This window comes from Dendrobates tinctorius, unplaced genomic scaffold (genome assembly GCF_039654945.1).
Source record: "Dendrobates tinctorius isolate UK_male_01 unplaced genomic scaffold, ASM3965494v1 ptg000430l, whole genome shotgun sequence".
NCBI classification, from domain to species: domain Eukaryota; kingdom Metazoa; phylum Chordata; class Amphibia; order Anura; family Dendrobatidae; genus Dendrobates; species Dendrobates tinctorius.
In genome coordinates, this window is record NW_027362093.1 from 1305867 (window position 1) to 1317766 (window position 11900).

General features: G+C 47.6%; 1 pseudogene; it reads left to right on the forward strand.

Moving 5' to 3' along the window:
• The window catches only part of LOC141076813 (uncharacterized), a 99793-nt pseudogene that overhangs the window by 26796 nt on the left and 61097 nt on the right, over nucleotides 1-11900 (forward strand).

Here is an 11900-nt window from a genome sequence, read left to right on the forward strand (position 1 = left end):
GAGGAAGACCTGTGAAGTCTCAGATGTCAAGGTTAGATTTCAGAAAGGCAGATTTTAAGGGATTCCGAAAGAGAATTGGAGGAATCCAATGGCTGTGTCACATCGCCGTCAGACACAGGGACTGCTGTTCCTGCCTCGGCCACTGGGAGGCGCCGGACTGTCACGTCGGCATCAGACACAGGGACTGCTGTTCCTGCTTCGGCCACTGGGTGGCACCGGACTGTCACGTCGCCGTCAAACTCGAGGACTGCTGTTCCGGTCTCGGCCACAGGGAGGCGCCGGACTGTCATGTCGCCGTCAGACTCGGGGATGGCTGTTCCTGCCTCGACCACTAGGAGGCGCCGTGGTTCGCCCGTGGGTGGTGGTGACAGAGAAGGGGCTCCTGCGCAGGCATCTGGTGGGCACAGGCTCCGCTCCTGTCAGTCATGAAGGGGTTTGTGCATCACCATCTGGCCTGGTCCTGGGGGCGGTCCAAGTGACGTCATGAGACTGTGAGCCTGTGAGGGATAGCCTGATCCTTCAAATACCTTGGGGCCTGTCTTGCAGACCACCAGATATAGTCTTGGTTTCCCCAGTGTACTAGTGTGTTATTTGCTATTGCTGACTCTGACCTTAGCCTGGATTTTGACTCTGATACTGCCTGCTGATTTTGTACCTCTGCCGCCCGCCTGGTTTAGACCTGGACTCCTGACTACTACTTCGGTTCCATTAATTTATCCCTTTCTGGTGACCGTCCTGCTCTGGTCTGCTGCTCTTATACAGACAGCTACCTCCTGGGCTCTGCTGTAATTCCAGATCCCTGTATAGGGGTAAAGGGTCTCTGGGTTGCTCGGGGTGCTGTCTCAATTGCAGTCCAGACTCGCACCAGACGGTCGTCACATTATATCTGGCCCAAAATCGTTTTTATATATCCAGCGTATATATAAAAGCATTATCTCTGAACTTTTTTTTTCCCTCTCCTGCCTCGCTGGCTGAGCTGATTTTTTGGGTAAAAGCACCTGTTACCTGCTTCTTTCCACAGCCTGGAGGAACACTCCCATTCTCCTACACAAGCATGCTGCAGTCTGGAGACTTCAGGGAAAACGCTTGATGTCAGAAGTCTTCACTCCCGGGACGTCAGCCCCTGGGCAGCTCTGGTCATGCCTGCCCAGGGGCCCAAGTACTGCTGGCAGATGCTGCTAAAGTTTTTTTTACCCATCTCTCTGTCATACCTTAAAAAGTCTCTGTGTTTGGAGGCTTATGTGGATAGTGGTTCTGAGGGAAACTTCATGGATTTCTTGGTGGCAAAGAAGCTTGGTGTACCACTGCTGAGGCTTAATGCCCCTATTAAAACCACTGCGATTAATGGCACATCTATTGTCCAGGGTGGAGTATAGTTTGTTGCTGCAGAAATTGCAATGTCAGTGGAGACACTACATACTGAACATGTGTCATTTTTTGTGATTGATAATTTATCACCGCAGTTATTTTGGGTATGCCATGGTTGCGTACACATAATCCGGTCATAGACTGGCACCTGGGTGATATTGTGCGCTGGAGCCCACAGTGTCAGGACAACTGTATATCGCTATCGGTGAACCAAGTTGAAATCAAACCTCTCTTTGTACCGTATGCATTTAGAGATTATGGGGATGTTTTTTCCATAGTGGAATCAGAGAAATTACCCCCTCACAGAGAGTATGATTGCCCCATAGACTTGATACCAGATTCTCGTCTCCCAAAGGGGAGAATATTTAATCTCTCTGGTCCAGAGCATCAGGCCATGAAAGACTACATAGCAGACAGTTTACATAAGGGGTTTATTAGACCGTCCACCTCACCTGTTGGAGCTGAGTTCTTTTTTGTGGAAAAGAAAGATGGTGGCCTCAGACCTTGCATTGATTACCGTGAGTTAAACGCAATCACTGTAAAAAAACAGTATCCGCTTCCACTCATCCCTGATCTTTTTAATCAGCTGTTGGGAGCCCATTGGTTTACTAAGCTTGACCTCCGTGGAGCATATAATCTTGTCCGTATAAGAAAGGGAGATGAGTGGAAGACCGCATTTAACACACCCCTTGGCCACTTTGAGTACCACAAAATGCCGTTCGGGCTCAGTAACGCACCTGCTGTGTTTCAGAATTTTGTGAACGATATCTTCAGAGACATCTGTGGAGTATATGTAGTCATTTGTTTGGATGACATCCTGATCTACTCTGCTGACCTTATAATGCACGTCCAACATGTTTGTTCTGTTCTCCAGAGACTTAGAGAACATTCTCTATTCGCCAAACTAGAGAAATGCGTTTTTATGGCTGAGGAGGTACAGTTTCTGGGGTATATTGTCTCAGCTAAAGGGTTCGCATGGATCCTGCCAAGATCCAACTCATTAAGGAATGGGTACAACCCACGTCTCTTAAAGTGCTGCAGTGATTCTTAGTGTTCACCAACTATTATCACAAATTTATTAAAGGTTTTTCGGAGATCACTAAACAACTCACGGATTTGACCCGGAAAGGGGCGGATGTGGTTAATTGGAAGCCTGAGGCACTTCAGGCATTTTCTGTTTTAAAAGAATGTTTTGCTTCTAACCCGCTATTGATTCAGCCTGATCTAGACTGCCCCTTTGTTGTAGAGATTGATGCCTCTGAGGTTGGAGTAGGAGCAGTGCTATCGCAGGACTTGTCTTACCTCTATACTATTTAACATCAGAAGCTGTATTTTTGTAATTATTTGTACATATACATGATTGATTACTAATTCTGTCTCTGTAAAAACAATCCCCTTTCCGACATCGGGCGTAAATGTACTTCCTCCCTTTGATGTGGGCTACGGCGGTAAGCCCACATATTTTCCAGCACGTCAGCTGTTTTGAACAGCTGCCATTTGCCCCTAACAGCCTCTGACAGCGGCAGTTAATGCACACTTCCAGCAAGATTGCCGGAAATCCCGCCCATCGGTGACTCCATCACATGATCATGGGTCACCGATGGGTTGGCATGACAACCAGAGGTCTCTAGCAGACCTCTATGTTTGTCACTGCCGGAATGCTATAAGCACCGCCCGCTAGACAAAACCACATGGACCAGGGATCGTCCAGCCAAACTGCCCCTCTCCTTTTAACATGTTCAAAACACTACTCAGACAACACAGGGTGAGGGTTAAACAGTGTGGTCAATGCTTTATTGAACTACAAACCAGGCAGATAACACATAGAACAGTCCCAGCACAGTACACAAGATGGGGCACAATACAAACTCTCACGCTTCTACTGACCCGCCGGGATAATAGCTGCTGTGACATCAGACCTTCCAGGATCACTACCCCAGCTGTGGAACACATACAGAGAGGAGGTAATGACAAGTGTTGGAAGATGACAGTCCATACAAGGTCAGTTGATCTGAGGATCACAACCTGGCTTCATCTTCCAGGGTCGACTACTCCACCTGTGGCACACACACAGAGAGGAGGTAATCCCAACCTGACTTCTCCAAACATGTCCATGGCTCAGCGATGGTCAATGGAGCATATCTGTATTCTTCCAACCAAGGCTGAAAACCCCTAGGTTGTTTCCTATAGAATGATAGATCCGTGTCCCTTGTGATGATGTTGTGGCTGCTGTCCTGTCTCTTTTACTTTGGATGTATAGATGTCTTGGCAGAATCTCTCTGGTTGTATCTCTCTCTCAGTCTGTCATGTCCGCCATGTTTGTCATGTCTGCCATGTCTGTTTTGTCTTAAGAACTCCTGGAGCGATGTGCATGTGCATATCTTGTCTGCTGTCCTGCATGTTCACTAGAGCAGTGTGCACACTCACCTCATGTCTGAGCTGCAGGATGCCTGCGTTTCTGCTCTGCCTTCTGTGATCTTCTCGTCTTGTCTAGGATTCCTGATCATGTGTTCCTGCCTGGATCCTGCACTGTCTGGTTCGGCAATCATCTCGTCATGTCTGGAACTCTGATCATGTGACCTGTCTAGGTTTCAGCACTGGATCTGCAGTCGTCTTGTCATGTCTGGAACTCTGATCATGTGACTGTGCTCTGTTATCCGTGGATCTGAACCCGGAAGTGCTCCCCTGGTCCTGACCTGGAAGAGGAGGTGCTATGCCCTATATCAGGCCGCCCCTTCCTATGCTCAGGGCCTGAGTATTGTGTGGTGTCCCTGCATGGCTGCTTGGTCTGTGGGGCGCTCCCTCTATTCTGTGCACTTGCACTCTGCCCTGTCTTGCGTCTCTGCACACGCTCTGTGCTCGTACTCCATCTCTTGTCCCGTGCCTTGTCTTATGTTTGTCTGTTGTGCCATGTTCATCTTTGTCCTGCTTGGACTTGTAGTCCTTCTGTTTCTCTGCCTTGCTTGTTTTCGCTATGCCTTCTTTTGTACCTTGCCTTGCTCTGCCTTGTTCCTCCCTATGGTCTTTGCTTGCTCTGCCTCGCTCTCTCCTATGGTGCTCTGTTGTGCTCCCTGGCACACGCACCCTTCCTCCTCTCTTTTCCATGTCTAGTCCCAAGGTTCTCCCTTGGCCCGGCTCTGGGCTTCGCCTACACTCCGCTGCTAGACTCTTTCCTATTATGCTCTCTTGCACATTTGTAGGCTAGTCCCAAGGTTCTCCCTTGGCCCGGCTCTGGGCTTCGGCTTACGCTCCGCTGCTAGCTCTGTTCTTGCTCTGATCTGCTTCCATTCCTGGTTCTGTACTCTGCCTAAGCCCTGCCTTGTTTCTCGTCTTGTCTTCCCTTGCTCTTTTTCTTCGTATGCTCTTTGCATGCACCTGGCCTTCCTAGCCTCCTGTTTGTGCCTCAGCCGTGCCCGCCCTAGCCGTGCCCGCCTGCTTGTGCCTCAGCCGTGCTTGTCGGTCAGTGACAGCTGTGTCACCTGCCATGCCTCAGCCGGGTTCGCTGGAGTCTTGCCCGTCTGTCAGTGCCGCAGCCCGATCAGCTAGCCAGTGCCCCAGCCGTGCCCTCTGTGCTCCCTTGCACTTCACGCTGTTTCCGCACTGTGCTCTGCGTGCTCTCTAAAGCACGCGCAGGCTCTCGCCTGCCCATGGCATACCTCCCCGTGCTTCTATAATAGTACGCACAGGTTTGGCCATGTACCCTGTCGTGCCCTCTTGCACGCACAGGTCCTAACCTGGTCCTTGAACCCTGTCCCTGGCGTGCCTCTCTGCACGCGCAGGCCTCTGCCTAGCCTGGACCCTGGCGTGCCCCTTTGCATGCTCAGGACTCTGTCTTGTACCTCGTGCCTTGGCGTGTCTCTACACACGCACTCTGTCTCGTACCTTGTGCCTTGGCGTGTCTCTACACACGCACTCTGTCTCGTGCCTTGGCGTGTCTCCACACACGCACCCTGTCTGGTTTTGTGAACCCTGGCGTGTCCCCTACACACGCACCTAGTCTTGAACCCTGGCGTGTCCCCTACACACGCACCTAGCCTTGAACCCTGGCGTGTCCCCTACACACGCATCTAGCCTCAGACCTCGGCGTGTTCCCTAACACGCATCATGCCTGGATATCTGTCGTGCCTCCTTGCCTGAAACCTGGTTTGCCTGCCAGATGCCGGGAACCTGCCGATCGCTGCCAGAGATCATGAGCTGGATGACTGCGGCCTGACGTCCGGAGCTGATGTCCGCAGCCTGATGCCTTGATGATGTCGATCGTTGCCAGCAGTCCGGAGTCCGATGCCATCGTGCCGTTACCTATGCCTAGGCATGCCACCTGGCACGTACCATGCTATGGACCTTGGCGTGCCCACGCACGCACCTTTCCGTGTTTGCTTTCTCACGTTTTTGCACTGTATGTGATCCTGAGTTATCCTAATGAAGATACCTTGCACCTACATCTTGTCTTGTCTTGCTTCCTGCTCATCTTTGTAGTCAGACACTTGCACTTAGTGTCCCCTGAGCCGGCCGTCTGGTTCCAGCAGTCGTGGTGGCTCACCCCCTTGGTCTTGCCCCTGACACTCCCTGTATAGGGGGTGGATTCGCACAAGGTAAGCTCGTCCTTGGTGGGTGGGTGCCATGACCCAGAGGGTCCACTCAAAAAATGGGCTCAGAAGGAGCTGAGTCCGTCACACAGTCTCTTTATACAGAGGCATTTAACCTATTTTTAGACTTAACAAGTGTCTCTCATTCAGTATTTACATAAATGGTAAGAATGGAGATGAGATTATTATAGCATTATTGATTATTTAAACTATTTGCATAGTTTATCCCTTTCTGCTGTAAGCCCCCGTCACACACAGTGAGATCGCTAGTGAGATCGCTGTTGAGTCACAAGTTTTGTGACGCAACAACAATCTCATCAGCGATCTCGCTGTGTGTGACATGTATCAGCGACCGCCCCCCCCCGCCGGGTATCGCTGATCATGCTTGAATGCCCTGGACTTTTTTTGATCGTTGGTCTCCGGCTGGCAAGCATGCATCGCTGTGTGTGGCAGCGGGAGACCATCGATCAGTGAGCTGGAGCTGGTATCCAAGGTAGACAGCGGGTAACTAAGTGACGCGCGCGCTTGTTACCCGCATCGTCACTGGTCCTGATCGCTGGTGAGATCTGCCTGTTTGGTGTTTGGCAGTTCACCAGCGATCATGTAGCGACACAACAGCGATCCTGACAAGGTCATATCATTGTCGGGATTGCTGGTGCGTCACTAAGTGTGACAGGGGCTTTAGAATTCAACAAACTGGCTCAGTAACACAAGGCATAATTAGCATATCAGCAAACATCACCAGTGATCAAGGATAAGCACGCAATAAAAGTCACTATTACCGGCTTACACAAACAAAAGTCTGTGTTATTGACCAACTAGAAATCAAGACTTAAATTTAAAGCCAACATACAGATAACATTCTATTATTCTTCATTTTCTAAAAAATAGTCATCTGGTTAATTAAGATACAATGCTGTATGTTTTCACAATGCCAAAAGTAAAAAAAAAAAAAAGTTTTTAAAAATATTAAAAAAAATAAAAGTTCTAATCACCCCCCTTTCACAATAAAACAATAAAAAAACAAACATACACATATTTATTATAGACGCATTCAGAAATGCCCAATCAATATAAAAAATAATTAACCCGATCGCTAAATGGCGTAACGAGAAAAAATGTCAAAACACCAGAATTTACTTTTTTTGGTCGCCGCAACATTGCATTAAAATACAATAACGGATGGCCAAAAGATCGTATCTGTACCAAAATGGTCTCCATTAAAAACGTCAGCTCGGCACACAAAAATAAGCCTTCACCCAACCCAAGATCCTGAAAAATGGAGACGCGACGGGTATCGGAAAATGGCGCAATTCTTTTATACTTTACCTTATAAGGATGAGTTATTTTTACTGATACAGCGGGTATGGAAAGTATTCAGACCCCTTTAAAATTTTTAAATTGTTTCATTGCAGCCATTTGGTAAATTCAAATTCATACTATCTATTCCTGACACTGGAGTGGCTTATAAACTTCAGAAGCATATAGTTTGAGGTCTGGGATCTGCCAATATGTGGCTAGTTTTCTGACTGTTTCTGATAACAATACATGATTTTAGTTTTTTTTTGTTTAGTGTCACTTGAGTATATGCCAATATTAAATAGTCTCTTGATGAGTCGTCTTTGGTGAGAACGATGAAACCCGTAGAAATGAGAGGCTTGGAGAGTGAATGTGTATACGTCACCTCACCCTATATACTGAGACGTGGGGTATATGTTTTTTTCTATAATAATAATAATAATAATAATAATTTTTATTTATATAGCGCCAACATATTCCGCAGCACTTTACAATTAAGCGGGGACATGTACAGACAATAAATTCAATACAAGTTAAGACAATTCAAACAATGACATTAGGAGTGAGGTCCCTGCTCGCAAGCTTACAATCTACAAGGAAATGGGGGGACACAGTAGGTGAGAAATGCTTGTTAATTCAGGTCTGGCAATTATAATAGGGATTTTCATATAAAGCTGCATGATCCGGTCATCAGCCCGTGTGTTTAAGTGCAATAGACAAGTATCAAGTGCAGTTATGTGCATGAAGGGTGTGGAGACAGATGAATAGTAGGGTGCAGATTCAGAATAATATTTGGAAGTAGGGAACAGGGCAAAGTTAGCTTGCTGAGTAGTTGATGTGGTAGGCTTGTTTGAAGAGATGGGTTTTCAAAGCGCGCTTGAATAGGTCAGGGCTAGGTATCAGTCTGATCGTCTGGGGAAGTGCATTCCAGAGAGCTGGAGCAGCACGAGAGAAGTCTTGGAGACGGAGGTGCGAGGTTCGGATTACGGGGGATGTTAGTCTTAGGTCATTTGTAGAACGGAGGGCACGTGTAGGGCGATAGACAGAGATGAGAGAGGAGATATAAGGCGGTGCAGAACAGTGGAGAGCTTTATGGGTGAGAGAGATGAGTTTATACTGGACCCTGTAGCGAATAGGTAGCCAGTGTAATGACTGGCATAAGATGGAGGCATCGGTGAAGCGGCTGGACAGAAATATGACCCTGGCTGCCGCATTCAAGATGGATTGGAGAGGAGAAAGTTTGGTAAGAGGGAGACCGATCAGAAGAGAGTTGCAGTAGTCCAGACGAGAATGAATAAGAGCGACAGTAAGAGTCTTAGCAGTTTCAAAGGTGAGAAAAGGTCGGATTCTGGAGATGTTTTTAAGATGCAGGTGACAAGAGCGACTGAGTGATCGGATGTACGGAGTAAAGGAAAGTTCAGTGTCGAATATGACCCCAAGACAGCGGGCATGCTGCTTGGGAGTTATGGTTGAACCCTCCAGGGTTATTTCGATGTTAGGTAGAGTGAGGTTAGTAGAGGGGAGAAACACAAGAAGTTCAGTTTTAGAGAGATTTAGTTTCAGATAGAGGGAGGACATGATGCTAGAGACAGCAGACAGACAATCCTTGGTATTTTGAATTAGGGTAGGGGTGATGTCAGGGGAAGAAGTGTATAATTGGGTGTCATCAGCATAGAGATGATACTGGAACCCAAATCTGCTGATTGTCTGTCCAATAGGGGCAGTGTATAAAGAGAAGAGGAGGGGGCCTAGGACTGAGCCCTGCGGGACCCCGATAGTAAGGGGACGAGAAGAGGAAGAGGAGCCGGAAAAAGATACAGTGAAGGAGCGGTCAGAGAGGTAGGAGGAGAACCAGGAGAGGGCTGTGTCCTTGAGGCCTATAGAGCGGAGCATAGTGAGGAGGAGCTGGTGATCCACAGTGTCAAATGCGGCAGAGAGATCCAGGAGAATCAGCAGGGAGCAATGACCTTTCGATTTAGCTGTTATTAAATCATTAGAGACTTTAGTGAGGGCAGTTTCAGTAGAGTGTAACGAGCGGAAACCAGATTGTAAGGGGTCAAGAAGAGAGTTATCTGAGAGATAGCGGATTAGACGGGAGTGGACCAGGCGTTCCAGGAGTTTAGAGATGAAGGGAAGGTTAGAGACAGGTCTGTAGTTAGCAGTGCAGTTCTGGTCCAGGGATGGCTTTTTAAGTAAAGGGGTTATGATGGCATGTTTAAATGAGGAGGGAAATATACCTGAAGAAAGAGAGAGGTTAAATATTTTAGTCAGGTGAGTGGTGACCACTGGTGAGAGAGACTGCAGGAGCTGTGAAGGAATAGGGTCACTGTTGCAGGTTGTAGGCCGAGCAGAAGCGAGGAGCTTGGAAACTTCTTCTTCTGAAACAGGCTCAAAGATGTCTAGTGAGCTTGAGGTGCGGCAGGGAAGGGGATCCAGGCACTGAGGAGATTGGGCTGAGATATCCTGATGGATGTGGTTGATTTTTTCTAGGAAATAAGTGGCCAGATCCTCACCGCTGAGGTTGGTGATGGGGGCCTGTACTTTAGGTTTCAGGAGGGAGTTTAAGGTTTCAAAAAGTCGTCTTGGGTTGTTGGATAGTGAGGTGATGAGGGTGGTGAAGTAGGATTGTTTGGCCAGATGAAGGGCAGAGTTATAGGTTTTGAGCATGAACTTATAGTGGATGAAGTCTTCTGCTAAGAGAGATTTTCTCCACTGCCGCTCTGCACACCTCGAGCATCGCTGAAGAGAGCGTGTTTGCGTTGTGTGCCAGGGCTGCCTTTGTCTGTGTCGGGTTTTTCTGCGTATAGAAGGTGCTGCTTCATCTAGGGCATTCTTCAGTGTATTATTGAAGTGTGACAATGCTATGTCTGGACAGGAGAGGGTGGAGATGGGGGCTAAAGATGTGTGGAGATTGTCCCTAAGCTGTTGGGTATTAATGGTACGTGTATTCCGATAAGTGTGGTAAGTGGGGGTGTCCCGGGTGAGGAGACAATTCTTGACAGAGAAGGAAAGAAGGTTGTGGTCCGAGAGCGGGAGAGGTGAATTAGTAAAGTTGTGCAGCGAGCCGGGACGGGAGAAAACCAGGTCCAGAGTATTCCCGTCCTCATGTGTAGGAGAATTAGTAAACTGTGAGAGGCCGAATGAAGAAGTTAGAGAAAGAAGATGAGAGGCAGACTGGGAGAGCGGATCATTGATGGGGATGTTAAAGTCTCCCATGATGAGGGTGGGGATGTCACAGGACAGAAAGTGAGTAAGCCAGGTGGTGAAGTGGTCTAGAAACTGGCGGGAGGAGCCTGGAGGGCGATAAACGACCGCCACTCGTAAGGAGAAGGGCTTAAAGAGTCTGACGGCGTGGACTTCAAAGGAAGGAAATGTAAGTGATGGAACCGGGGGGATGACCTGGAAAGCACATTGTGATGAAAGCAGCAAACCAACACCTCCACCCTGTCTGTTCTCAGGTCTGGGGGTATGTGAAAATTTCAGCCCACCAAACGAGAGAGAGGCAGCAGCGGTGGTGTCTGAATGCTGGATCCAGGTTTCTGTAATAGCCAGAAGGTTAAGGGAATTAGAGAGAAAAAGATCGTGAATGTAAGTCAGTTTGTTACACACAGACCGTGCATTCCAGAGAGCACTTTGGAAAGTGAGAGGAGAAGGCATGCACTGAATGTTAATAAGATTAGCAGGGTTTCTATATGCAGCTGGAGGAGAGTAATGTATGCTGGTGGAGGGAGGCCCAGGGTTGGGGGAGATGTCACCTGCAACTATTAAAAGGAGAAAAAACAGAAAAAGCAGGTGGTGGGATGATTTGTATGAACGTTTTGAGTGCTGCATGGAGGCTTTGGATGGTTTGGTGTGGGTAAGAAATGTCAATAGAGCCTCAGAGTTAAACATGGGAGAGGGGAAAAGGGAGGGGTGGATATGCAGAGAGTGCACAGAATGTGTAAAAGGGCAGGCGAGTTGTTAAAAAGCAGAAGTGAAGACAAATAAGCAGCAGGTTAATATGATCAATGCATATTTAGTACGACTGACCAAGAAGCAAGCATGCATGAAAAACTTATGCACCTTACCTGTCTCCTGCCCAACTGCATTGTCTAACTGCAAAACACTTTATCCTGTTGCACTTAATCTGTTGCACGCGTAAGCCCGCACGCGTGCTATCCCAGCCAGAGCTAAATATATATGAAATGAAATGTCTGCTAGCTTGAGCCACCAAAAGGCCACAATCAGTAATTAACCAATTAGCACAAGGCCAGAGCAGGCATTACTATGCAGGGTAAATAACTAACGCTGGACAAGGCCATCAAACTGAGAAAGGGAGAAAAAAAAAACACCTTTCTACACTTCAAAGCAGAAACCAAATAGATAAAAAATAAAGACCCACCACAGGAGTGATGGAATGAAATACCATAAAAATATATCTGGCACTATATGATGCAGTTCACACTTGTCAGACAGCATACATGGATGATGGAATGAAATACCATAAAAATATATCTGGCACTATATGATGCAGTTCACACTTGTCAGACAGCATACATGGATGATGGAATGAAATACCACAGGAGTGATGGAATGAAATACCATAAAAATATATCTGGCACTATATGATGCAGTTCACACTTGTCAGACAGCATACATGGATGATGG